The sequence below is a fragment of the Pangasianodon hypophthalmus genome, chromosome 8 (genome assembly GCF_027358585.1).
Source record: "Pangasianodon hypophthalmus isolate fPanHyp1 chromosome 8, fPanHyp1.pri, whole genome shotgun sequence".
Lineage (NCBI taxonomy): Eukaryota > Metazoa > Chordata > Actinopteri > Siluriformes > Pangasiidae > Pangasianodon > Pangasianodon hypophthalmus.
Window position 1 is genome coordinate 21,127,158 of NC_069717.1, and position 12,390 is coordinate 21,139,547.

Here is a 12,390-nt window from a genome sequence, read left to right on the forward strand (position 1 = left end):
AATTGGGTTTAACTGATAATTAAAATCCCCTCCGATAAGGGAATATCTGACATTAAGGTTTACAAACTCAGTAAATGTAGTAACCAGGAAGTCCCCTGTGTGACCAGGGGGACAATAGATATTCATAATTGCAATTTCCTCTCCATATAGAGTACCCCTCCCAATCACATAACGGCCCCCTGCATCCTTTAAGCAGTCAATAAGTTTAAATGGTAAGTTTTTCCCAATTAAAATAGCCACACCTCTGCTCCTTGATGTGAACGAGGAAGAGAAGACATATCCTAATCCCCCCCCCTAAACATTTTCAAATGTTCTTTAGCATCTAGATGGGTCTCCTGCAGTAAGGCTATATTTCTAGCAGCAAAAGGCAATTCTCAATACGCAAACGACCAGTGTCAGAGCAGCAATACCAATATTGTACGCCACAAATATTCAGTATACTTCTGTTTTATGGAGATAACGTTAGTGCAGTAAAATAAAACTATGTAAAGAAGGATGCCTGCAGCAGAAACAGAACTACAGTACTCACGACATGGAAGAGATCTTAAGTCTACATGCGTGCAAAAAAAAAACAAGTTCTGGTTCTTTCTGTCGTTAGCTCCCTGTTAACAGGAGCCGCAACCAGCGACTCCAAGTACCGTTCCACTTCGACCGGGTCCTGAAAAACCCTAGACGACCCGTGATGGGTGATTTTGAGCAAGGCGGGCTAGGTTTGTCTGTATTCAGTGCCGATAGACTTGAGGTGTTTCTTTACCTCGTCAAAGCCTTTATGCTTATGGACCCCAGCAGCCGAATAGTCCTGAAAGATCATCACTGTGGCGCCCTCATGTTTTAGCGTTTGGTTGTTTCTTCCCATCTCCTATGCTGCACTCATAATCCACTGTTTATCTCTGTAATTGTGAAGTCTCGCCAGCGCGAGACGCGGTTTCTGGTTACGGGAGAGGATCTGTGCCGCTGTGTGGTGCGCTCTTTTCACTTTAAGTCGGCCAGCCTTCGCCTCGATGTTTAAAAGTTTAAGCAGCCACGTCTCAAAAAAACGTGTAGGGTCATTTCCCTCGACGCCCTCCGGGGGTCCAATAATGCGAATATCAGGAGTGCTGGATCAATTGTTCTGTCATTAGCCTCGGCGCTAACTCCCGTATTAGCCCCTTCATTAGCCGCGCTGTTCTGCAGCGTTGTATACTGGAATTCTCCTACGTGGCATATTGTCAGACTGCCTCAAAAAGTAGTTGTTAATACTCATTGCAGACTACAGACATTAAATGTCCGTGCTGTGGTTATATTTGTGGGTTTTAAGTGTTAAAGTTACTAACCAGGCGCGCTTGCTCTCCCTAACGCTACCTTCCTTCACGCCGCCATCTTGAAAACCCCTTGACGCAGGTGTATTTAAATGTGAGTAAACATGTTCCTTGTGTTAAAATTGCATTTGCTGAACTACTGTAGAGTAAACTGTTGAATTGTTGAAGGTGTGAAGACACTAGACAGTATAGTATAGTTGTGATTTTGCTGTAAAAACACGTTTTATTATGTATAGCTAACAACATGAAATAGACATCTGAGTGATGTATGTGTGCTATTATGCAGAATTCACTGTTATCAACACTGTTTACATGACATGAATGTAAGTAATGTAAATAAACAAATCTACATAAAGTAACTAAACATAAGTTATCTATTTTATTTGTCTGTTAGTACTGTTGAGAAATTGAGGAACATTTGTGTTGGATAAAAATGTTAACACATCATCAACTACCTCAACAATTTAAATGTAGTATTGAGCACATAAATCTCAGAGGTAACTTGAATCTTGTCTGGATGTTACAGGGTCAGTGGCCTGTTGCATGAAGCTAGTTGAACAAACTCAGTTTCAGAGTAGGTTCGGAGTTGACAAATCCATATAAATCCAACCTGGTTTAGATCAGGTTCAACGGGCTCACAAAGCCTTGGTATAAACGTTTTCTGCCATCTCAGGTTTAATCCAGAGTTTTGCGATTAACTCTGAAGCGCGTGCACCTGAAAGGGTGACACGTGCGGTAAACAGCCAATCACACAGAACATGCAGAGCGTCTGTTTGATTCACTTCTCGCGAGAGAGCCGCGCAATTCACTTCTCTTCTGACGATTAAGAGATCGTTATGAAAAATATCATGAAATTACGCATTTACAAAGCAGGAATAAACACTGCTGCTGCAGCGAAAGTTTGATAAGGCAACTGAAAGAAAATATCTGACTATATCAAATTATGTGAATTAAACAAATAGGCCTTATAATTTATATAGTTTCACAAAGACCGCAAAAGAATACATGTAAGCTTAACCTGTTTTAAAGCTTCATATGAATGCATGTATTATATTTATTTTAATTTAAAAGCAATGTTTAATATTGTCAATTAATATAATAATTATATGAATACATTATATGCACTATACATAATTATAATTCATATAATATAAATATAATAAATAATTAGAAGCAAAAGATGAACAGTTTTGTCTCTAAATGTTTTCACTATAAACTGATTTAATTTGAAGCGAGAGATACAGGGGGAGTGGCTTTATTGCATCAGATACATGTCACTTTACTCACAGCTGATTGGTCCAGTTTGGGTTTGCGATCTCTAACCCAGAATAAAACCCAAACTGGAGCAGGTTAGCCGTGTAGCGTAGGTTACCATAGCAATGAAACCCGCTAAAAACCAATCCACTTTCATGAGCCCGTAAAACCAGAGTTTGCTCAAACTAATCTTTGCTTTGTGCAAAAGGCAACAGATGAGCACGTGTGTGTTTATCCGGTTAAGGGAGGCTGCTAAAGGAATGCTGCCATCAAAGGCTTTGAGTGAGTATACTACAGAAATGAATAAAAATCTATTTAAATCTTAAGTTGTAGTTTATTTTAATTATTGTAATTTCAAACAGAGCTATTACAGCACTTTTCTTATTCTTGATTTCTGTGCGTTTGCTGCAGAGCTTTTGTGGTGGAGCAGGGCCTGCAAGGCAAGGTGACGGCAGCATTTGTGGAAAAAAAGGGGAAAACCTGAAATAAAAAGTAAAATCATTTTGTTACTTCTAATACAGAAATCAAATGACATTGCGCTGTTAAAAGGACTGCTTTTGTATGATGATTGTGTATTTTTGTAGGATCTGAAATGTCACACAGCATGTGGAAAGCCACAGCAGCATCCTGGAAATGGTGTAGTGCCATGGATGAGACCCTCCATCACTCCACCTGCCCTTATTGCCTCATCTGGACCGGATGTCGCTGTGGTCTCTTCATCCTCAGTGAGCTCAGAGCCAGTGAGAGCATCTAGACAAAGACCAAAAGATTGAGGATGTGATTTTGGTCAAGTTTGTTCTGCTGGTTTCTGTTCATACAATGGAGCTTCAAAAGCATCATCAAATAATGTCATGAAGCTTCTGGACGTCAGGCTCCATTAACTGATATTGTATGAACAGAAACCAGCAGGACAAACTTGACCAAAATCACCTTTTGTGTTCAAAAAAACAAACAAACACAGGGATTGAACAGCATGAAGGCGAGTGAGTAATGACTGAATTTATATGTTTGGGTGAACTAACCCTTTAAACCCTCAAATAGAAATTCCTATGGGTTAGGAATGGGATGGCACTTAAGTTCATATGTGAGTCAAGGCAGGTGACTGAATACTTTTGGTAATATAGTGTATGTATTTATATTATAGTAGTACCTTGAAGAAATAAATGTAAAAAAAAATAAGCAGCTTTATTGAGCGTTTGTGCCCGAGACACTTACAAAAAAGGATTTACAAAAATCACATTTAAATTTATGCATTTGGCAGATGCTTTTATCCAAAGTGACTTACAGTGCTCTTATTACAGGGACGATGAACCAGCAACCTTCTGCTTATCAGTTTAGTGGATTAGCCCACTACACCACAAAAGTAATAAAGCTACAACAAAAATTAGCATGTAATTGATGAAAAATATGAAATGAAAAATGGCAAGAAACAGAATGCTAAAATGAATTGTAAAACGTTTTAACCTGTTTAAATGTTTTACAGGTAGTCATGCTCATGGAGAGCAGGCACATGAATGTTTGAGGTACATGACGGACGGCAAAGACAGTTGAATGTGTTCACGGTGGTCAGCTGCTTCATCAAAATAAAGCCGCAGAATTGGCACAGCTGTGTTGAGATGGCAGTAGGATGTGGGGTTCAGTGCCTGTAAATACTTGATTGTTAGAACAATAAGTTTGAATAAAGCTTTGTTTCATGTGTTGTGGACTTGTATATGTATTTATTTTGTCATGAACAACAGTTAAGATGGCATTCCAGGGACCAGTTTACGACAGGTCCCCTCTCTAACTGCTGGTGTGGGAGAAGATGTGCCACACTGTGATTGGATCTTTGGTGAATGAACATAAACAAATGTTCAGCAATATCAGATAAGATGTTAAGACAACTGCCAGACACCTCTCCCAGAGCAGGAAGGGGGACCTTCTGCACCCACCACAACCAAGGAGAGGACTTCTCATTGGTCAACACATTGACTCTAACCACCAAACTCATTCCTAAGGTTTAGGCAAGGACTGCCATAAAAATTCCTTCAGGACCTCCTGGATGCAGCAGCAGTGACTGAAATAATGAGAGTCAACAGTCTTCTCGAAAGGCGAGATCTTCGAGCAGCTCCCCGAAGTCTCCTTTGTGCAGACATTGATAGGTAGGGTTGTCAAGTTACTGGTGCTATGAGGTGTTATTGCACCTGTCACTCATATCTTTTTATTTTTATTTTTTTTATTGCAGAACTTATAATTACATACAAAATACCGTGTTTGTATCTTTAACAATGAAAAAAACAAATATCATGGGTTTGTGTACATCATAGTATGAGATTATATACACAGAAAAAGCACAATGATGAGGTTAAATATCTCATCATAATGCATCAACAATTTTTTATTTATTTATTTATTTATTTATTTTTTTGTTATTTATAAGCCTGAGGGATGAAACGAGAATTAAATTTAACAAGAAAAAGAGGAAAACATAAAGGAGATTTAAGCCACTTTTGCTTGTGGATGAAACTTTTTGCATATAAAATAAAAAATTTAACAGCATATTCAAACGAATGTTTCTCCAGGACCAAGGTGCTACATAAGACAAAAACAGAACAACACAGAACTACAAGGGACTACATAATTTATACATAAAGTGCACAAGTGCAAACAAGTGCAGACAGCACAAAACAGTACAAGACAGTACAAGACAGTACAATGACTACTGGGACAGACAATGGGCATAGTAAGTCCCAGTGCAGCACCGACCAGTACACAGTTCTGTTTAAAGTGAACCTAGTGACAACAGTGCAAATAGTACAAGAGTACAAGACAAGTAGCTGAAGTAGTGTAAACATAAGTGTAAACATAAGAGTAACAGCCTATGCACAGTATAATATAGTGATTATTGTAGCAGCATAAACATGTGCAAAAACTTGCAAAAAAATTGCAGAGAGGATGGAGGATGCTCAGTTGTGTGTGTATATTGGTATGTGTGTGTGTTCCTTCAGTCCAGTTTCTGAGTGTTGAGGAGTCTGATTGCATGGGGGAAGAAACTATTGCACAGTCTGGTCATGAGGGCCCGAATTCTTCGGTACCATTTACCAGATGGCAGGAGGGTAAAGAGTGTGTGAGAGGGATATGTGGGGTCATCCACAATGCTGGTGGCTTTGCGGATGCAGCGTGAGGCATTAATGTCCGTGATGGAGGGAAGTGAGACCCCGATGATCTTCTCAGCTGTCCTCACTATCCAAGACGGTGCAATTCCCAAACCAGGCAGTGATGCAGCTGCTCAGGATGCTCTCAATAGTCCCTCTGTAGAACATGGTGAGGATGGGGGGTGGGAGATGTGCTTTCCTCGGCCTTCGTAGAAAGTAGAGACGCTGCTGGGCTTTCTTCAGATGTTCAGTGGAGAGTGGTCTCTCTGTGCTCTTCTGAAGTCAACAACCATCTCTTTAGTTTTGTCCATGTTTAGAGACAGGTTGTTGGCTCTGCACCAGTCCGTTATCCGCTGCACCTCCTCTCTGTATGCTGACTCGTCGTTCTTGCTGATGAGACCCACCACGGTCGTGTCATCGGCGAACTTGATGATGTGATTCGAGCTGTGCATTGCTACACAGTCGTGAGTCAACAGAGTGAACAGCAGTGGGCTGAGCACACAGCCCTGGGGGGCCCCAGTGCTCAGTGTGGTGGTGTTGGAGATGTTCCCGATCCGGACTGACTGAGGTCTCCCAGTCAGGAAGTCCAGGATCCAGTTGCAGAGGGAGGTGTTCAGGCCCAGCAGGTTCAGCTTTCCAATCAGGTGCTGAGGAATGATTGTGTTGAATGCTGAACTAAAGTCTATGAACAGCATTCGAACATATGTGTCTTTGTTGTCCAGGTGGGTGAGGGCCAGATGGAGGGTGGTGGTGATGGCGTCATCTGTTGAACGGTTGGGACAGTAAGCGAATTGCAGGGGGTCCAGTGAGGGGGGCAGCAGGGTCTTAATGTGCCTCATGACGAGCCTCTCGAAGTATTTCATGATGATGGGTGTAAGTGCAACGGGACGGTAGTCATTGAGGCAGGACACTGGAGACTTCTTTGGCACGGGGACGATGGTGGTGGCCTTGAAGCACTTCGGAACAATGGTGCTGCTCAGGGAGGTGTTGAAGATGTCAATGAAAACATCTGCCAGCTGGTCTGCACATCCTCTGAGCACCCTGCCAGGAATGTTGTCTGGTCCAGCAGCCTTCCGTGGGTTGACTTTGTGCGAAGCAGCGATGCCCCTGTCTTATGGGCAGAGATTGATGTCCTACTGGTGACGGACGCAATCAAGCCGGTCCCTCCAGCTGATATGAAGACAGGGTTGTACAGCCCCTACTTCATTGTACCCAAGAAAGGCGGTGGGTTACGGCCAATCTTGGACCTGCATACCTTGGATTGGGCCCTGCACAAGCTCCTGTTCAAGATGCTAACACAGAAACGCATTTTCGAGTGCATCCGTCCCCGAGATTGGTTTGCATCGATTGACCTGAAGGATGAGTACTTTTATGTCTCGATTCTCCCTTGACACAGACCGTTGCTATGCTTTGCGTTCGAGGGTCGAGCATATCAGTACGAACACCTACCCTTCGGGCTGTCCCTGTCGCCTCACGGCTTTACGAAGGTCACAGAGGCAGCCGTTGTTCCACTCAGAGAACGCGGCATTTGGGACCAGTTGTGTGAACACAAGGACATGGTGCTCAGTCACCTCAGCCTGTTGGGACTTTGGGTCAACTAGGAAAAGAGCAAACTCTCCCCCGAGCAGAGGATCTCTTTTCTCGTTATGGAGTTGGACTTGGTCACCCATACAGCGCGACTCACAGAGGAGCACGGCCGGTCAGTGTTGAACTGCTTGAAACCGTTTTAGAGGCTCCTGGGGCATATGGCATCCGTGGCCACAGTAACGCCGCTCAGATTGCTTTATATGAAGCCGCTTCAGCACTGGCTTCACGGTCGAGTCCCGAGATGGGCGTGGCAGAGCGGCATGCACCGGGTGTCCATCACCACATACTGTTGCCAAACCTTCAGCCTGTGGTCGGACCCTTCATTTCTATGGGCAGGAGTTACCCTAGAACAAGTGTCCAGACATGCTGTGGTATTCACGGATGCCTCTGCCACCAGCTGGGGGGCCACGTACAACGGGCATGCAGTCTCGGGTCTGTGGATGGGGCCTCAACTGCATTGGCACATCAACTGCCTCGAGTTGCTGGCAGAATGTCTTGCGCTGGGCCGCTACTTGGCAAGCATGTACTGGTCCATACGGACGAAGAGCAGGTCTTGTTAGTTGCGCTGTACTGGCCCAACTGGACCTGGTTCCCAGAACTCACACTCCTCGCGACAGCCCCTCCCTGGCCCAATTCCTCTGAGGAAGGACCTGCTTTTTCAGAGACCGGGCACCCTATGGCACTCGCGTCCAGACCTCTGGAAACTCCATGTCTGGACATGTCTGGACAGGATGTGGAGGTTCTAGGTGATCTACCCCAAGCGGTGGAAGACACCATCCCTTCTGCTAGAGCTCCCTCTATGAGGCGCCTCTATGTGTTGAATCTGTTTGTTGAATGGTGTTCTTCCCACCGGGAAGACCCCTGCAGATGTCTGGTCAGAGTCATGCTTTCTTTCCTGCAAGCGGGTTTGGAGCGAAGGCTGTCTCCCTCCACCCTGAAAGTGTATGTCGCCCCACATCACGATGCAGTTGATGGTGGTCACGATGCAGTTGATGGTGGTCACGATGCAAGTCTTTTGGAAAGCACCCTTTGAACCTTTACAGTCAGCTGAGTTGAAGATTCTGTCATTGAAGACAGTACTCCTGACTGCATTGGCTTCCATCAAGAGTGTAGAGGAACTGCAAGTATTTTCGGTCAACAAATTGTGCCTAGAATTCGGGCAGGCCAACTCTTACGTTGTCTTGAGACCCCGGCCTGGATACGTGCCCAAGGTTCCTACCAATCCCTTCAGATACCAGGTAGTGAACCTGCAAGTGCTGACCTCGGAGGAGGCAGACCCAGCCCTGGCTTTTCTCTGTCCCGTCCACGATCTGCAGCTATACGTGGACAGAATGCAAAGATTCAGGACCTCAGACCAGCTCTTCGTCTGTTACGGAGGCCAGCAGAAGGGAAAGGCTGTCTCCAAGCAGAGGTTAGCCCGCTGGATAGTGGATGCTATTGTCTAGGCGTACCAGTCCCATGACGTGCCTTGCCTGTTCGGGTTGCGAGCACACTCAACTAGAAGTGTTGCTTCCTCCTGGGCGCTGGCTCAAGGCGCCTAACTGACAGATATTCTAGAGCTGCGGGCTGGGCGACACCTAATACGTTCACTAGCTTCTATAGCCTTCATGTAGAGCCGGCATCTTCCCGTATACTCGCCCCCAGTGGCCAGTAGCGCGAAAGACTCGTTCTAAGTGTCGGCTTGCAACGCCACTCCTGCCCGCTGGGCCGGATACGTACGTCTGTTTGCTCCAGTAGTGTTCCCCAGAAATGGCTAACCCTGAGAGTTCCTCCTAGTGTTAATTTTGTCAGCTATTTTCAGTTTTAGTCTTAGTCTTAGTCCCGTGTTAATGATCCTTGTTAGTTTTTATCATATTTAGTCAACCTTATCCTATTTTGTTTTAGTCAAGTTTTAGTCGACTAAAAGTCTCAGAATTTTAGTCTAGTTTCAGTCAAAGAAAACCTAAATTATTTTAGTCTAGTTTTAGTCAATTGAAAACTTTAGCAATATTATTTTATAATATAATTTAGCAACATTTTAGCAATAAGATTCTTATTCATTAACCTTACAGTCAATCTAGTCTAGCCAAAAGCATTTTTACCACATTAGATTTATGTTATTTAAGACTTATCTTTTCATCATCTGGTGAAAAACACAGGTTGAATAATTAAGAATGCATCTTTGGAGAAAGGGTGTGGTCTGATGGTGTCTGTTTAAGTAATACATGTTCTGATTTGCATATTTATTTTTAACCATCACTACAACTGTTGCTTGTCCAATACTCTCTTTATAACTACTACACAACAATAGAAGCAGTACGGACAATACAATGTTTTGAAATATTTTTTTAAAATAAATTCTAAACAATGGAAATAAAAGTAGTTAGCCTTATAAAATTGAAAATACAGTACACACACCAACTGTAATGTAACTGTTTAAACTTTAATACTGATGCCATATAAACTAGCTTTTTAATTACAATGCAAGATTTGTTAGAATAACAACCATAATAAGGAAAAATGCAAATAAAAAGTATGTGTGTCTGAATCTTGTGTTGTTGAAACTGAAAACTAAAACAGAAAACTACAGCCAAAACAATCGCTGGTAGCTAAGCCACCACACCATTTGGATTTTTTTAGCTTGTGAAAAGCACTTCTTTCCATTGTGGTTCTTGCTCTGTTGCGGCGACCACTTGTGAGATCCCCAGTTCAGATCAAAGGCCAGAGGTTTCAGACATGATACAACTCTGTGCAAACATGATACAACTCTGAGACATCCAAAAATCCATCCCAGATTCCTCAGTGTTAGCATGGGACAGCCTTTCTTTGTATTTCTGAATCTCCTGCCTGATGGAGGTCTTGGAGGTGCTTGGCCTTGATGGACGAGTGGCACTGAAAAACCTAAATCTAGGCCGTTTTGACAAATGGGTTGTCTCTGTGGTATCCTGACATGGTATTTCCTCTTCTTCTTCAGACATCTCATCTTGCAGTCTTGGTGGCACACTGTTATTAATATAGTTTTCTGCCCTTTTTAGAAGATTCTGAACTTCCTCATCATTGTTTTCATTAAGGGCTTCAGCTGATACACTGGGGTCAACAAAACATGCAGCCGCAGCAAGAGGAGAGAACTTGTTGGATGTGACATCAAGGAAACGGCTGAAGCGTTGACACATATTTTCACTCATCTTTGGTGCCAGTGTAGCTATATCCCTGTAGCTCCTGGCATGAGTTAAGGAGAACTCAGACAGGTGACTCCTCAAGTCCAACAGTGCAGGCACAACAAGGGATAGGCAACTGGTGTCACTTTCAAGCATTTTTGTGTGTTCTGCAAATGGAAGGAGCAAGTCTCGGAGGATAACCACCTTCTGCCACTCACCTTATGCCAAGATGTGTGTCGCTGCCTCCGCAAAATCTACAAACTACTATACCGCGCTCTGAACTTGGAAAAAAAAAACTTCACTCATGCCATCCAATGAATGAAAAGCGTATTCCAGAGGATTGTAACAAAAATAAATGTTGACGAAAATAAAGAGAGTTTTTTTGGTTAGTTTTTATTTTTTTTTAACTTCATTTTAGTCTTGTCCTTTTTTTCGTCAATGATATTGCATGTTGTTTTAGTCACAGTTATCATTTAATGACGTTGGTGTCGTCTCGTCTTAGTCTTGTTTTAGTCATAGAAAAAAGGGTCGTCAACTAATATTTTTCATCATATTTTCGTTAATGAAATTAACACAAGTTCCTCCGTCACCCCCCGGCAGTCAGACGTAGCGTACTGTCTGACGCCAGGCCTACACTTGTATGCTTGTGGAACTTGTGGTAGGCTGGGTGTCCATATGTAGCAACCCCTGCGGCGGTCTCATATGTGTATTCTTCCACGGTACGGCTACCCTGTTTGGCTAGAACTAGGCTGGAACCACCCCAGAGACATCCATATATTGTACTACCCTAAATGGCTAGTCCATATGTGTAACTGCCACATTTCACCTTCCTACGGGCAGGATGTGGCCTCGGCAGCATTTCCTTTTCCTTCAAGGGCAAGCCAATAGTTAAGCCAATATCCAATAGTCACACTGGTGGGTCTTGCGGAACAGCAGTGACTGACCTTCTCTGCTTAGAGCCCTGACTTTCCACTCCAACAGTTGGGGGGCAGACCAGGAGTCTCAAGCAGAGCGCTGGAAGGGCCAGCGACAGTGGCGTGTTGGTAGATATCCCCAATTTGTCGGTCAGTACCGATGTCGAACGTGACCGACTGAAAGGGAACGTCTCGGTTTCATATGTAACCCTCGTTCTGTGAAGAAGGGAACAGAGACGTACATCCCATCGCCACAGTTGCTGTACCTCCGCTGTACGGCCAAGTCACTAGCTCGGCTTCTCAGCGGAAAAGCAAATATGCGATACACCTGCTGCTCATTATATACCCACGCTGCAGTGCAGAGCAGCTGATGCAATTATCACATGCCAATGTACATTGGCCCGTTTAGTTACACTCAAAGTAGATTGGTCTCTCAAAGCGAACCCCAATATGTCTGTTCCGACGTACGTCTCCATTCCCTCCTTCAGGGAACGAGGGTTACATATGTAACTGAGACGTTTTCAGTTGAAAAACGGTCTTGGGTAAGCAGCCCCTAAGTTAGTAACTAATGATTTTTACACTGGAATTGAATCAATCAAAAACTTACTTTAGCTGGACAATAACTCTTTTCTAAAGCTGCTGTAAAAGCCAAAACAATCTCTGTTCCACTGACCTATTATCACTGTAAAGCTACTAACATTAATTGTAAACAGTTTGTTCTTCATTAAACAAGAACTTTTTTTTTTTTAAAGAAAGATTTTATCAGGACATTTTTTTCATTTTCTTACATTTTCCATGTGCTTTCCAGGACTGGAAAATTGGTCATTATTTTTCCAGGATTTCCAGGTTTTCCAGGAGGTGTGGGAACCCTGTAATAGCATCTCCAAATCACACATATATTTGTCAATAAGTAAATAAAATAGCATTCATTGTATCAATAGCAGTCACACTTTACAGTTACACATGAGATAAGATTTGAACCATTTCTATTTGAGCACATACTCCTACACTCTTGAGTGAAACATCATGATTAATAGTATAGAGATCAAGTGCTTGTAGAAATGGA